This window comes from Aulonocara sp. 'chitande type north' Nkhata Bay, linkage group LG6 (assembly GCF_057382095.1).
Source record: "Aulonocara sp. 'chitande type north' Nkhata Bay isolate Kocher_YH1m ecotype deep benthic linkage group LG6, A_spYH_male_GT1.1, whole genome shotgun sequence".
In the NCBI taxonomy this organism is placed as follows: domain Eukaryota; kingdom Metazoa; phylum Chordata; class Actinopteri; order Cichliformes; family Cichlidae; genus Aulonocara; species Aulonocara sp. 'chitande type north' Nkhata Bay.
In genome coordinates, this window is record NC_141349.1 from 22,653,046 (window position 1) to 22,663,311 (window position 10,266).

The 10,266-nt window shown below is 44.8% G+C and overlaps 1 long non-coding RNA gene across 1 annotated transcript; it reads left to right on the forward strand.

The window, feature by feature from the left end:
* Positions 1 to 229: 229 nt before the first annotated feature.
* On the forward strand, positions 230 to 992 carry LOC147327791 (uncharacterized). Its single transcript, XR_015130043.1, has 4 exons — positions 230 to 274; positions 386 to 458; positions 622 to 669; positions 806 to 992. It is a non-coding gene; the product is annotated as an uncharacterized LOC147327791 (long non-coding RNA).
* The last annotated feature ends 9,274 nt before the right edge of the window (positions 993 to 10,266 follow it).

The window sequence follows — 10,266 nt, forward strand, 5'->3', positions numbered from 1 at the left end:
GATTGGTTGACAGGATAAAAGTCAGCAGCTTGTTGCTATTTAATTGTGCTGTAGCAAAAGGGTTTAATCAGGTGTGTCCTTAAATATTGCCTAATTGTGTTTCCTCTTATATTAAGATGAGGATGTTTACTAAGAATTATAATTTCCCAACAGTTACGCAAATGAGATTAAATCATCTCTTGCAACTGTGTATAAAAAGCTCCACTGTCAGTACAGCATTACCACAATCATCCACATCTCTGAGACAGTCTGCTGAAGTTGTGAAGACCTGACGGTAACATTTCTCATCAATCCTTTATTGCTTCTGTGTTTTCAATGTAATGTTGGTGGAATGGTGATTTGGCTGATGGTTTTGACCACATCTCATCAAAATTATTGTTAACAGGTGAATCACTGAAACCATGATCAAGGTTGTGTTTCTGCTTGGATGCCTGCTGAGCCTTGCTCTGGCAAATCCTGTAAGTGTAATATGACTGAAGACTAAATTAATGTTTTAATATAAAATGTATAACTATATCTTGTACTGTGTGTGGAATCGTGTCACCAGAGACTGTATCAGTGTTCCTGTACTGTTATATCCAAACAACACATTTGCATGTATTTTTTGTTTTTTTTAAACAGATTGACTCAGCACACGAGCGTGATGCACGTTCTTCATCTAGGGAGGGGGTGAGTGTCATGTTTGTCTTTCTATGTTTGAACATTAGACACACTGGACTCTCCAATATTATCATATCCAAAGAAAGCCATTCAACAGAGAATGCATTATCCCATGTAATAATATTTATTACTTATTTTCTTGCAGACTACTGGGACTAACACAAGTTATCTTACCCTGATAACAGCTCTTCTACAGAATCCAACACTTCTGCAGAATCCAACGCTCCTTGCAGCGATTCTTGCCGCTATACGATAAGCTGCTCCTTCACCAACAGCTATTACTGTTACAAAGAATGAATTGAAAATGAACCAACAATGAATAAAAACCCATGTTGAACAGCATCATTGTTTTTCATAATTTATTCACACAGATTATTGAAAATCTCCACTTATTTTTGAATGACTTGGTCTTATAGAGAGTTTAAAAAAGCTTGCACGATTCATAGGTCAGTGTTGTGGCTTAACAGAAAAACAAAAATCTTTTGAAATTCTGACTTATTTTCAGAAAGCAGACCATTTTCAATGCAAAATGTCTTACTCTCTACTCTTGCTCAGCTGATTAATGCGCCACGGTGCAAAAACACATTGAAAAAGGGGTGGCTGGAGCTTAGGAGGTAGCACAGATCATCTACTGATTAGGAAGGTTAGTGGTTGAATCCCTGGCTTCCCCAGTCTGCATGCACAATACTTGTCTCAAGTTAGTAACCCCAAGTTACTCTGATGCATCCATTGGAGTATGAACGTGTGTGAATGTTAGCTAGGAAAGTTAATATGGGTGAATGTGGCATGTTGTATAAAGCAGGGAGAGTAGAAATGCACTATATAAGAATCAGTCCACTTACCAAAGCAATACAGCAGCTATTAAAGACAAAACTGAAGATAAAGAGAACCAAAGAGAAGCAGCAACCGAAGGCTCTGTAGTAAATGCCAAGAAGAACATCTGAAGGGAGGAGACACAGTATTTGTGATGTTCATGGTGTATAGACTTAAGTATTTCAGCCAAAGCATAAAAAAAATGATGTTTGTATATAAAATGATGTCAGGTTATCCAATTAGTACTGAGCTGCTCAAAATTGGGCACTAAAGATAAAAATGTTTGTAATACTTAAACAGTTGATGTCATATTTTTGTAAAGACCCACCCACATTAAAGGTGAACGTCTGCAATTCTGCAATAGTATCTCAATTGTTTGATTTAAAATTCCCTGTGATTGTGTACAGAGAAAAAATGGCAGAATCTGTGTACAAAAACTTGTGCCTAACCATACAATACAATGGTGTTTGTGAAAAACAAACAAAAATCCCCCAACACATTTTGAGTCTAACTGATTTTCACTGATGAACTTTATTTGGCAGCTACTAAACACAACAGTGATCAGAAAGTCAAAAGTCAAGTCAAGTCTATTATTACAAATCAGGAGATTTAGCGGCTTAAGCAGTTAGCAGACAACACCCAGTCTGACATCCTTTATTTAGGGCCTGAGCACTGACAGTGTGAAGGCCCTATTGCATGGCTATTCAACTAAGATGTTAGTTGGGCCAGATTTTCAAACCGAGGAATTTATCTGGGCCAGATATTTTTTTGCAGCCAGTAAGCAGCAGATCATGATCAATTTCAAACCCACACAACTGTATTTAAAAACAAGTACTTTTTTAAAAATTCCTTTTTCCTCTGTAAATCTGGTGACCTCTCACAAATGCACACCAAAAGGTCCATTAAAAAAAAGGGAGCTACAACTAAATTAATTTTTTGCACATTTGAAATAATAATTTAAAAAAACCACATTTTGATAATTCCCTTTCAAATTAAAATAAATGTTTTGCTGACCACTCACTTTTCCTGCCACGGATGGAGCCCCATCCGTCACAAGCAGTGGCGTGTCTAGAAAATTTTTGATGGGGGGGCCAGGTAGGGGCACAGATTTGGAGAAGGGTGGCAGATTTAATTGGCAGATAATGTTTAAAAAAAAAATTCTACCAACCCTTAACCATAATTCAATAATCCTATAAACCTAATAACCAAATGCACTTTTAACTCTTATTAGAATGAGATTTTAACCACTACGGTGCAAAGTTTTTAGATACTGCGTTGATAAAGTACAAGAGATACAATCAGTGCTTTGTCAGTGTTTACTCAGCATTCAAGGACATCAATATTTGCATAGTATTTTTACTGACATATAGTGCACATATGTTTTGGGCAAAAACATTTTTGAAAATTAAAATACGAACATTTGTAACAAACAATTGACAAATTAGCCAATGCCAATGCAAAACTTTATCTGCCTGTTAAAAAAAGAAGATAATCTTCTCACAAACTGGTGTTTGATTTTGAAACAGGAAAAAAGTGGGGAAACAACTGAAAAGACTAACATTTGAATGAAACCTGAAAGCAAGTAAATACTTTCTATGCTGCCTTATCGTAAACTTTGGTAATATTGATAAAGAACAACACTGGCTGATGATAAAATACAGTCAGCTGGCATGGTGACACTGCCAGTATTAACCTGCAGGGCTGGACTGGGGCAAAAAAATTGGGCATTTTTACTACAGACCGACCCACCAGGTATTAAAGCCATAAAGACTTTGACTGAAAACAAACCCTGTTGTGACAGTGATGTACAGTCTTGTTGGTATATGTATGATTTCTATACATTTTACGTCAGATAAAAACTTTGGTTGTAAGATTTAGATAATTATTTAATAAAAACTAGGTATTTTAAATGAGAATAAGAAAGAAAAGTATTTCTTTGTGCCCACCTTTCCCTGTTAATGCCCTACCTGGCCCCCTGGCAAAACTTTGCTAGACCCGCCCCTGCACAGTTACCAGCTGTCAGCTACATAAAAAAGGATCCTGGTGTTATTTATCTCTCAGAAACAGTTCATAACTTCCCTTCAACTCATTCATGTCACCTAAAAGGTAAACCTGTTTCTCCATCACCTGTTCAGCTCTGATGGTTCAGTAAGGACATCTCCTGGTTTCATCTTCATGTTTCCCTCTCACCACATATCTAAACAGACATCATGACCAGCAGCTTTACAGCTGTGGCTCCAGCAAACATCAGCTGATACTAGAAATTAATATTAAATAAATTCTAACAACAGCCGATCAAGCTTAAACGTGCTGCTGTTGTTTAGCGCAATATCTGCTGGTTTCCTCTTTCTGGCGCAAAGTGGGCGATAAACAAGAGAGAAAAGCCGATCAGCTGATCATTGATCAGTTTCATGATTGAAGTAGCAACAGGAGAGGGAGGGGGAGAGAATGAGAGAAGAGGCAGCTGTGCAGCATAAAGACAGAATAAATCCAGCTTTGTGCCTTTTTTCCATTCTAGCTAAAGTCCGGGACAAACTGCGTCTCTTCTCAGCTCAATACGAAACGTGTAATATTTTCTCTGAATGAGGGACCATTCCATTTTTTTAAGGAGCCGTTGGCAACTCTACTAACCTTATGAATAAAATAAAGTTCACTATCAGTAACATCATAGCACCCACCCAGCTGTATAAAAACTCCGTCAAACTGGCTAGAACGCAGTATGAGTTATTGCAACTGACAGTAAAAAGTCAGCAACATGAAAATAAACTCCACCTAAACTTGGTTTATATCTGACCCAGATAGACTGCAGGTCATAACTTCTTACCTGAAGTTCAGTTCACCTGACACTCGGACTGGTGGCTGCTTCGGGTCTCTCCTCCTGCCTCCCCTTCCCTCATCCACCTGTTGCCTCTGTGGAAGCTCCGTCATAGCCACCACCAAACAACGGAGTTATTTCTACACATCGACCTGCATCTGGCCAATCCACCACCTCTCATTGTTCATGCCGTTACAAAAAAAATAAAAAATAAGTCACTGGGGATATGCCCGGTATGCCCGATGGCCAGTCCAGCTATGTTAACCTGCAACCAAATCTGCAGCTCCATACAGCAATGTTACGACTTAGATTATATCTTATAACTCATAACTCTTATGTTAGCTGCCCTCAGTAGCATACTGTCTGAAATATTCCACAGCTGCAATAATTCTTTAAGTGTTATTTTTTTCCTTGGTATTCTAATTTCACCGAAGTTTACTAAACTCAACAAACTTGATATTACTTACCGGGACATTTATTCTGTCCTCATTTTCTTTCACCGAAAAATTGTTTCCTGCAGTGCCGTCTTTCGCGCTTGGCTCTCCTACCTTTGCTAACGTGATGCGCATAGCGCAGAAGCGATGCTGCATTCACTTACACTCGGATATCTGAGCGTCACCGTGAAAACATAATCGGACATTTGATATTTGATTGAATTTTATTGTTTTGCCTTTGGGGTGGCACCTGGGGTGGCCAGTCTGGTTTGGGGGGTGGCCTGTGCCCCCCCAGGCCACCCCGCTGGACACGCCATTGGTCACAAGTACACAGACATGCTTCATATCCAGACCATTTTCCTCAAAAAGAGCTGAAATCTTCTTAACCCTGATGCACCCGCCAGGGGGAGAGCGGCAAGGTCGGGGGATGCGGGTCCCCCACAGAGGGAGGGAGGGATGGAGGGAGGAGGTCGGGGTCGCGAGATCCCCCCCCCCCCCCCCAGGGGATGGGACGGGATGGGAAGGGAGGGCGGGGCCGGGGGATGCCAGTCCCCCGCGGAGGGAGGGAGGGATGGAGGAGGTCGGGCGGGGCCGGGGGATGCGGATCCCCCGCCGAGGGAGGGAGGGAGGGAGGGAGAGAGAGAGAGAGAGAGAGAGAGACATGAGTTTGACAGAGAGCACACGTGCAAGCACGGACGATAAAGTCTTGTAAAAGGTGGCCGAGAAACACCCCGGCGAAAGCACAGCGCGTTGCGCGGAGAGATGATAAGAGCGCGGATGGCGGGTACTAAGCGCATCGGGGTTACGGGTTACAGAGGTGATGTCCGGGCGCGTGCCGTACTACAACGACGACAACAACGGCAACAAGGTGCCAACGAGAAAGAAGAAGACGAAGAAGACAATGTCACGCACTAGACCGTGGGAGCCAAAGAGCACTAAGGTCGGTACAGGCGGATCGCAATCGCCGGCGGTGTCCTCCTCTTCCTCCTCCCGCTCACCATCACCATCGCCATCGCCAGCGCATTTGGCGTACGCTGCATGGTCGGCTCCGGTCGCTCCGTTGTTGCGACCGGCCACGTTTCGCTATCAAGGGCTAGGGGTCGAGGAAGACCAAGAGCAGCGGCGGCGGCAGCAGCAGCAGCAGCAGCAGCAGCAGCTACAGGAGAACTTGGAGGAGGACGAGAGTGAGGAGGAAGAGGAGCAAGAGGCCGAGGGGGACGACAACGACGACCCGACGGCCCGAACGCTCGCAGACGACGAGGAGGAGCGCTACTCAGAGGATCAGGAGGACAAAAACGATGGGGTGGATAGGTATTTCGGGGAAGAGGATCGCGGTTACGAAATGGCGTCGCAACTCTGCCAGGACGGCGGCTCGCAAGGCGAGTCGAACCGCCGAGAGGGAGAGGAAGAAGAAGCAGGCGCCGACCCGGGGCAGGGGACTCGGGAGATTTGGCAAGAGGACGACGCCGGCCGCGCTGCAGGTGGCGTTCATGATCCTGGGCGCGATCGCGGCCGCGGCGCTGTCGGTGAAACTCGCAACGCGGATGTAGCCGACGATTACGACTACGACGATGACGAAGAAGACAAAGACTATGAAGAAGAAGAAGAAGACGAAGACGTCCTCGCCGATGATGATGCGCTGCGGGACTGTTTTGATCACGCGGACTGGGAAATGTTTCACGTGGCCGCCAGAGACATTGATGAATACACAGACTCAGTCTGTGGATTTATCAGGAAATGCGTGGAAGATGTCGTCCCATCCAGAACAGTCAAATCCTTCCCAAATCAAAAACCCTGGATTAACGGAGATGTTCGCGCGGCACGGAACACCGCCTTTGCCTCCGCGAACACATCGGACTACAAACACGCACATTACCAACTCCGGAAGACGATCAAAGCAGCCAAACGTGAGTACAGGGACAGGGTGGAGCAACAGTTTGACAACCCTCGGAGTATGTGGCAGGGACTAAACACGATCACAGACTTTAGAGGGAAAACCAGCACACCGCAGACCACGGCCTCTCTATGTGAGGATCTAAACGTATTCTACGCTAGATTCGACACAGCGAACACCATGAGACCGGACAGTGTGCGCACCGCGGATGACGTCAGTGCGCACACTGTGTCTGAGGAGGATGTGCGGAAGTGCTTCAGGAAGGTGAACGCACGCAAAGCTACTGGTCCGGACGGGATTCCCGGCCGCGTCCTCAGGTCATGCGCGGCTCAGCTGGCTGGAGTGTTCACGCACATCTTCAACCTTTCCCTCTGTCTGTAGTCCCAGCCTGCTTCAAAATGGCCACCATCGTCCCTGTACCCAAATCCTCCACCATCTCCTCATTGAACGACTGGCGACCTGTAGCCCTGACCCCCATCGTAAGCAAATGCTTCGAGAAGCTGGTCAGGGACTTCATCTGCTCTGCACTACCCGACTCACTGGACCCTCTACAGTTTGCATACCGCCACAACAGGTCCACTGATGATGCCATAGCCCTGACACTACACACTGCCCTGTCACACCTGGAGAAGAGAGACACGTATGTGAGGATGCTGTTTGTAGATTACAGCTCAGCATTCAATACCATCGTTCCCTCGAAGCTGGACAGGAAACTGCAGGATCTAGGACTGAGCAGCTCCCTCTGCAGCTGGATCCTTAGCTTCCTGTCTGACAGACGCCAGGTGGTCAGACTGGGCAGCATCACCTCATCCCCCATCACACTGAACACTGGTGCTCCACAGGGGTGTGTACTGAGCCCTCTCCTGTACTCACTCTACACCTATGACTGCACAGCCACTAACAGCTCCAACATCATTGTGAAGTTTGCGGACGACACCAACGGTGATGAGACGGCTTACAGGGAGGAGGTCAGCGCCCTGACCCACTGGTGTCAAGACAACCATCTCACCCTCAACGTCGCAAAGACAAAGGAGTTGATAGTGGACTTCCGGAGGTGCAGAGAAGTACACACCCCCATCACCATCAACGGCGCTGCTGTGGAGAGAGTGAGCAGCTTCCGGTTCCTTGGAGTACATCTGGCTGAGGATCTTACGTGGTCAGTACACACAAACAAAACAGTGAAGAAGGCGCAGCAGCGCCTCTTCTTTCTCAGGAGACTGAAAAGATTCGGCATGAGCCCCCGCATCCTCAGGACCTTCTATCACTGTGCCATTGAGAGCATCCTCACTGGATGCATCACCACCTGGTATGGCAACAGCACCGCCTACAACTGCAAAGCTCTCCAGCGAGTAGTGCGGTGCTCTGAACGGATAATTGGAGGTGAGCTTCCCTCCCTCCAAGACATCTACAGGAAGCGCTGCCTGAGGAAAGCGGGGAGGATCATCAAGGTCACCCCAGCCATAAACTGTTCAGACTGCTTCCATCAGGAAGGAGGTTCTGCAGCATCCGGTCCCGTACCAGCAGACTGAGAGACAGCTTCTTCCACCAGGCCATCAGACTGCTGAACACGTCATAGACACCTCAGCTTCACTACTGGAACTTCAACATTATGCACTCCACACTGTATATAAATGCCACTTGTTTTGCACATATTCAACTCTGTATATTTTATATATTTTATTATTATTATTATTATTATTATTTTTTTTTTTTTATTTTTATTTATTTTTTTTTTACTATTTAATTTGTAAAAATGTGTATACACACACACACACACACACACACACACACACACACACACGTAGGAAAATATTTAGTATACACATCCAGAAATGCATACACTATTATATATTGTACATATATTTATTAGTTTCAGGTTGGCCATTCTTGTATTTTGCTCGTTTGTGTTGTTGTGTTTGCACATCTCTGTTGCTTGTGGGGCTCGCACACAAGAATTTCACTCGCATGTGCTGTGCCAGTGTGCCTGCACATGTGATGTGACAATAAAAGTGATTTGATTTGATTTGATGATGATGAAGAAGAAGAAGAAAAAGAAGAAGATGTCCTCGCCGATGATTATAACGATGACGATGAAGAAGAAGACAAAGACTATGAAGAAGAAGAAGAAGAAGAAGAAGAATTAGAAGAAGAATTAGAAGAAGAAGAAGAAGATGAAGACGTCCTCGCCGATGATGATGAAGAAGAAGAAGAAAAAGAAGATGTCCTCGAGAGGCCTGTGAGAGCCTGTGGCACGCCGAGAGCGGCAGGTCCGTGTTCAGAGCCACGATGCCGCTCAAGACTTTTCGAGCCTACTCGAGCGCGCTGCGCTTCGACGACAGAGAGACCAGACGAGCCGGGCGAGGCGACGGCAACGGCGGCGATAGCTACGACAAACTGGCCCCCATCAGAGCCGTGTGGGATGAGTGGTGCGCGAGGTTGCCCGCCATGTACCGCCCGGGACCGGAGGTCACCGTCGACGAGAGACTGGTGCCGTTCAGAGGTACATACGTGGTGTGTGTGTGTGTGTGTGTGACTGGGATAAGAGAGGAGGAATAGGAGCGGGAATGGCGAAAACAGGCTAGTTCGCTTCGTTGTATATTCGTGTTGGGTTCCGCGTTTGTGCTTTCGCATGACTCTTTATGTCTTTCACGCTTGCAAGCAAGCAAGCGCGTTCTCTGTCAAACTCACGTCTCTTCTCCTTGTGTTTCTGCCCCAATCTCCCCCACACTTTCTCACATCTCTCTCCAGAGGTGGGACCAAGTCATTGTTTTGCAAGTCTCAAGTAAGTCTCAAGTCTTTATCCTCAAGTCTCAAGTCAAGTCTCAAGTAATGTCAGGCAAGTCAGAGTCGAGTCTCAAGTCACTGGTGTAAAAGTCCAAGTCAAGTCACAAGTCTGAAACTTTGAATTTCAAGTCCTTTCGAGTCTTTAAAAAAAACAAACGAAAAAATAATGTTGCAGTTATATGCTAAATGTAAATATTAGACCATGTAATTTTAAAATCTGTGTTTTTCTCAACACATACAAAATAGTGAACTTAGAAAATATACACAAATTGTGAAATTGCACCTCTATAAAATGCAGCTCAATTAAACTTAGCTCCAAGAATAATTTTCACCGACAGTTCTGAGATAAGCTGCATGTTATTCTTGGATGCGGTTGTAGGACCAGCTTTAAAATCGCATGACAAAAATATCATACACATTAAAAAAAACTGTATCACCAACGTAGCCTGGACAACATTTGCTAGTTAGATGAAGTCAGCTATCTCATCTTAGGATATTTATATGCATATTTATAATCATACGCTTCTTGGAGTGAGTGCATACACTCATGAAGTTTAGTAACTTCAGGTCACTGCAACAAGCCCAGGTACAGTTTACCGACGGATGGGTACAGGACCTTGAAACGCACCGTGTAGAACGAAAGACCATCGTACCTATCATAAGTTTACCAGTCTCACAAATCGTCTTCATAAATACACATTCATCAACCGTTTATTAATAGGACCTTTGAGCTCAACGGTAATTAATTAGTAGTGGAAATAATTTCTGGTAGCATCACAGAAATGTAGCAGTGACAATAATATTGTATGCTGTAATCGTACTGGACAATTAGTGATACAAAAAACCTGTTTTATCCTGTGAATAAA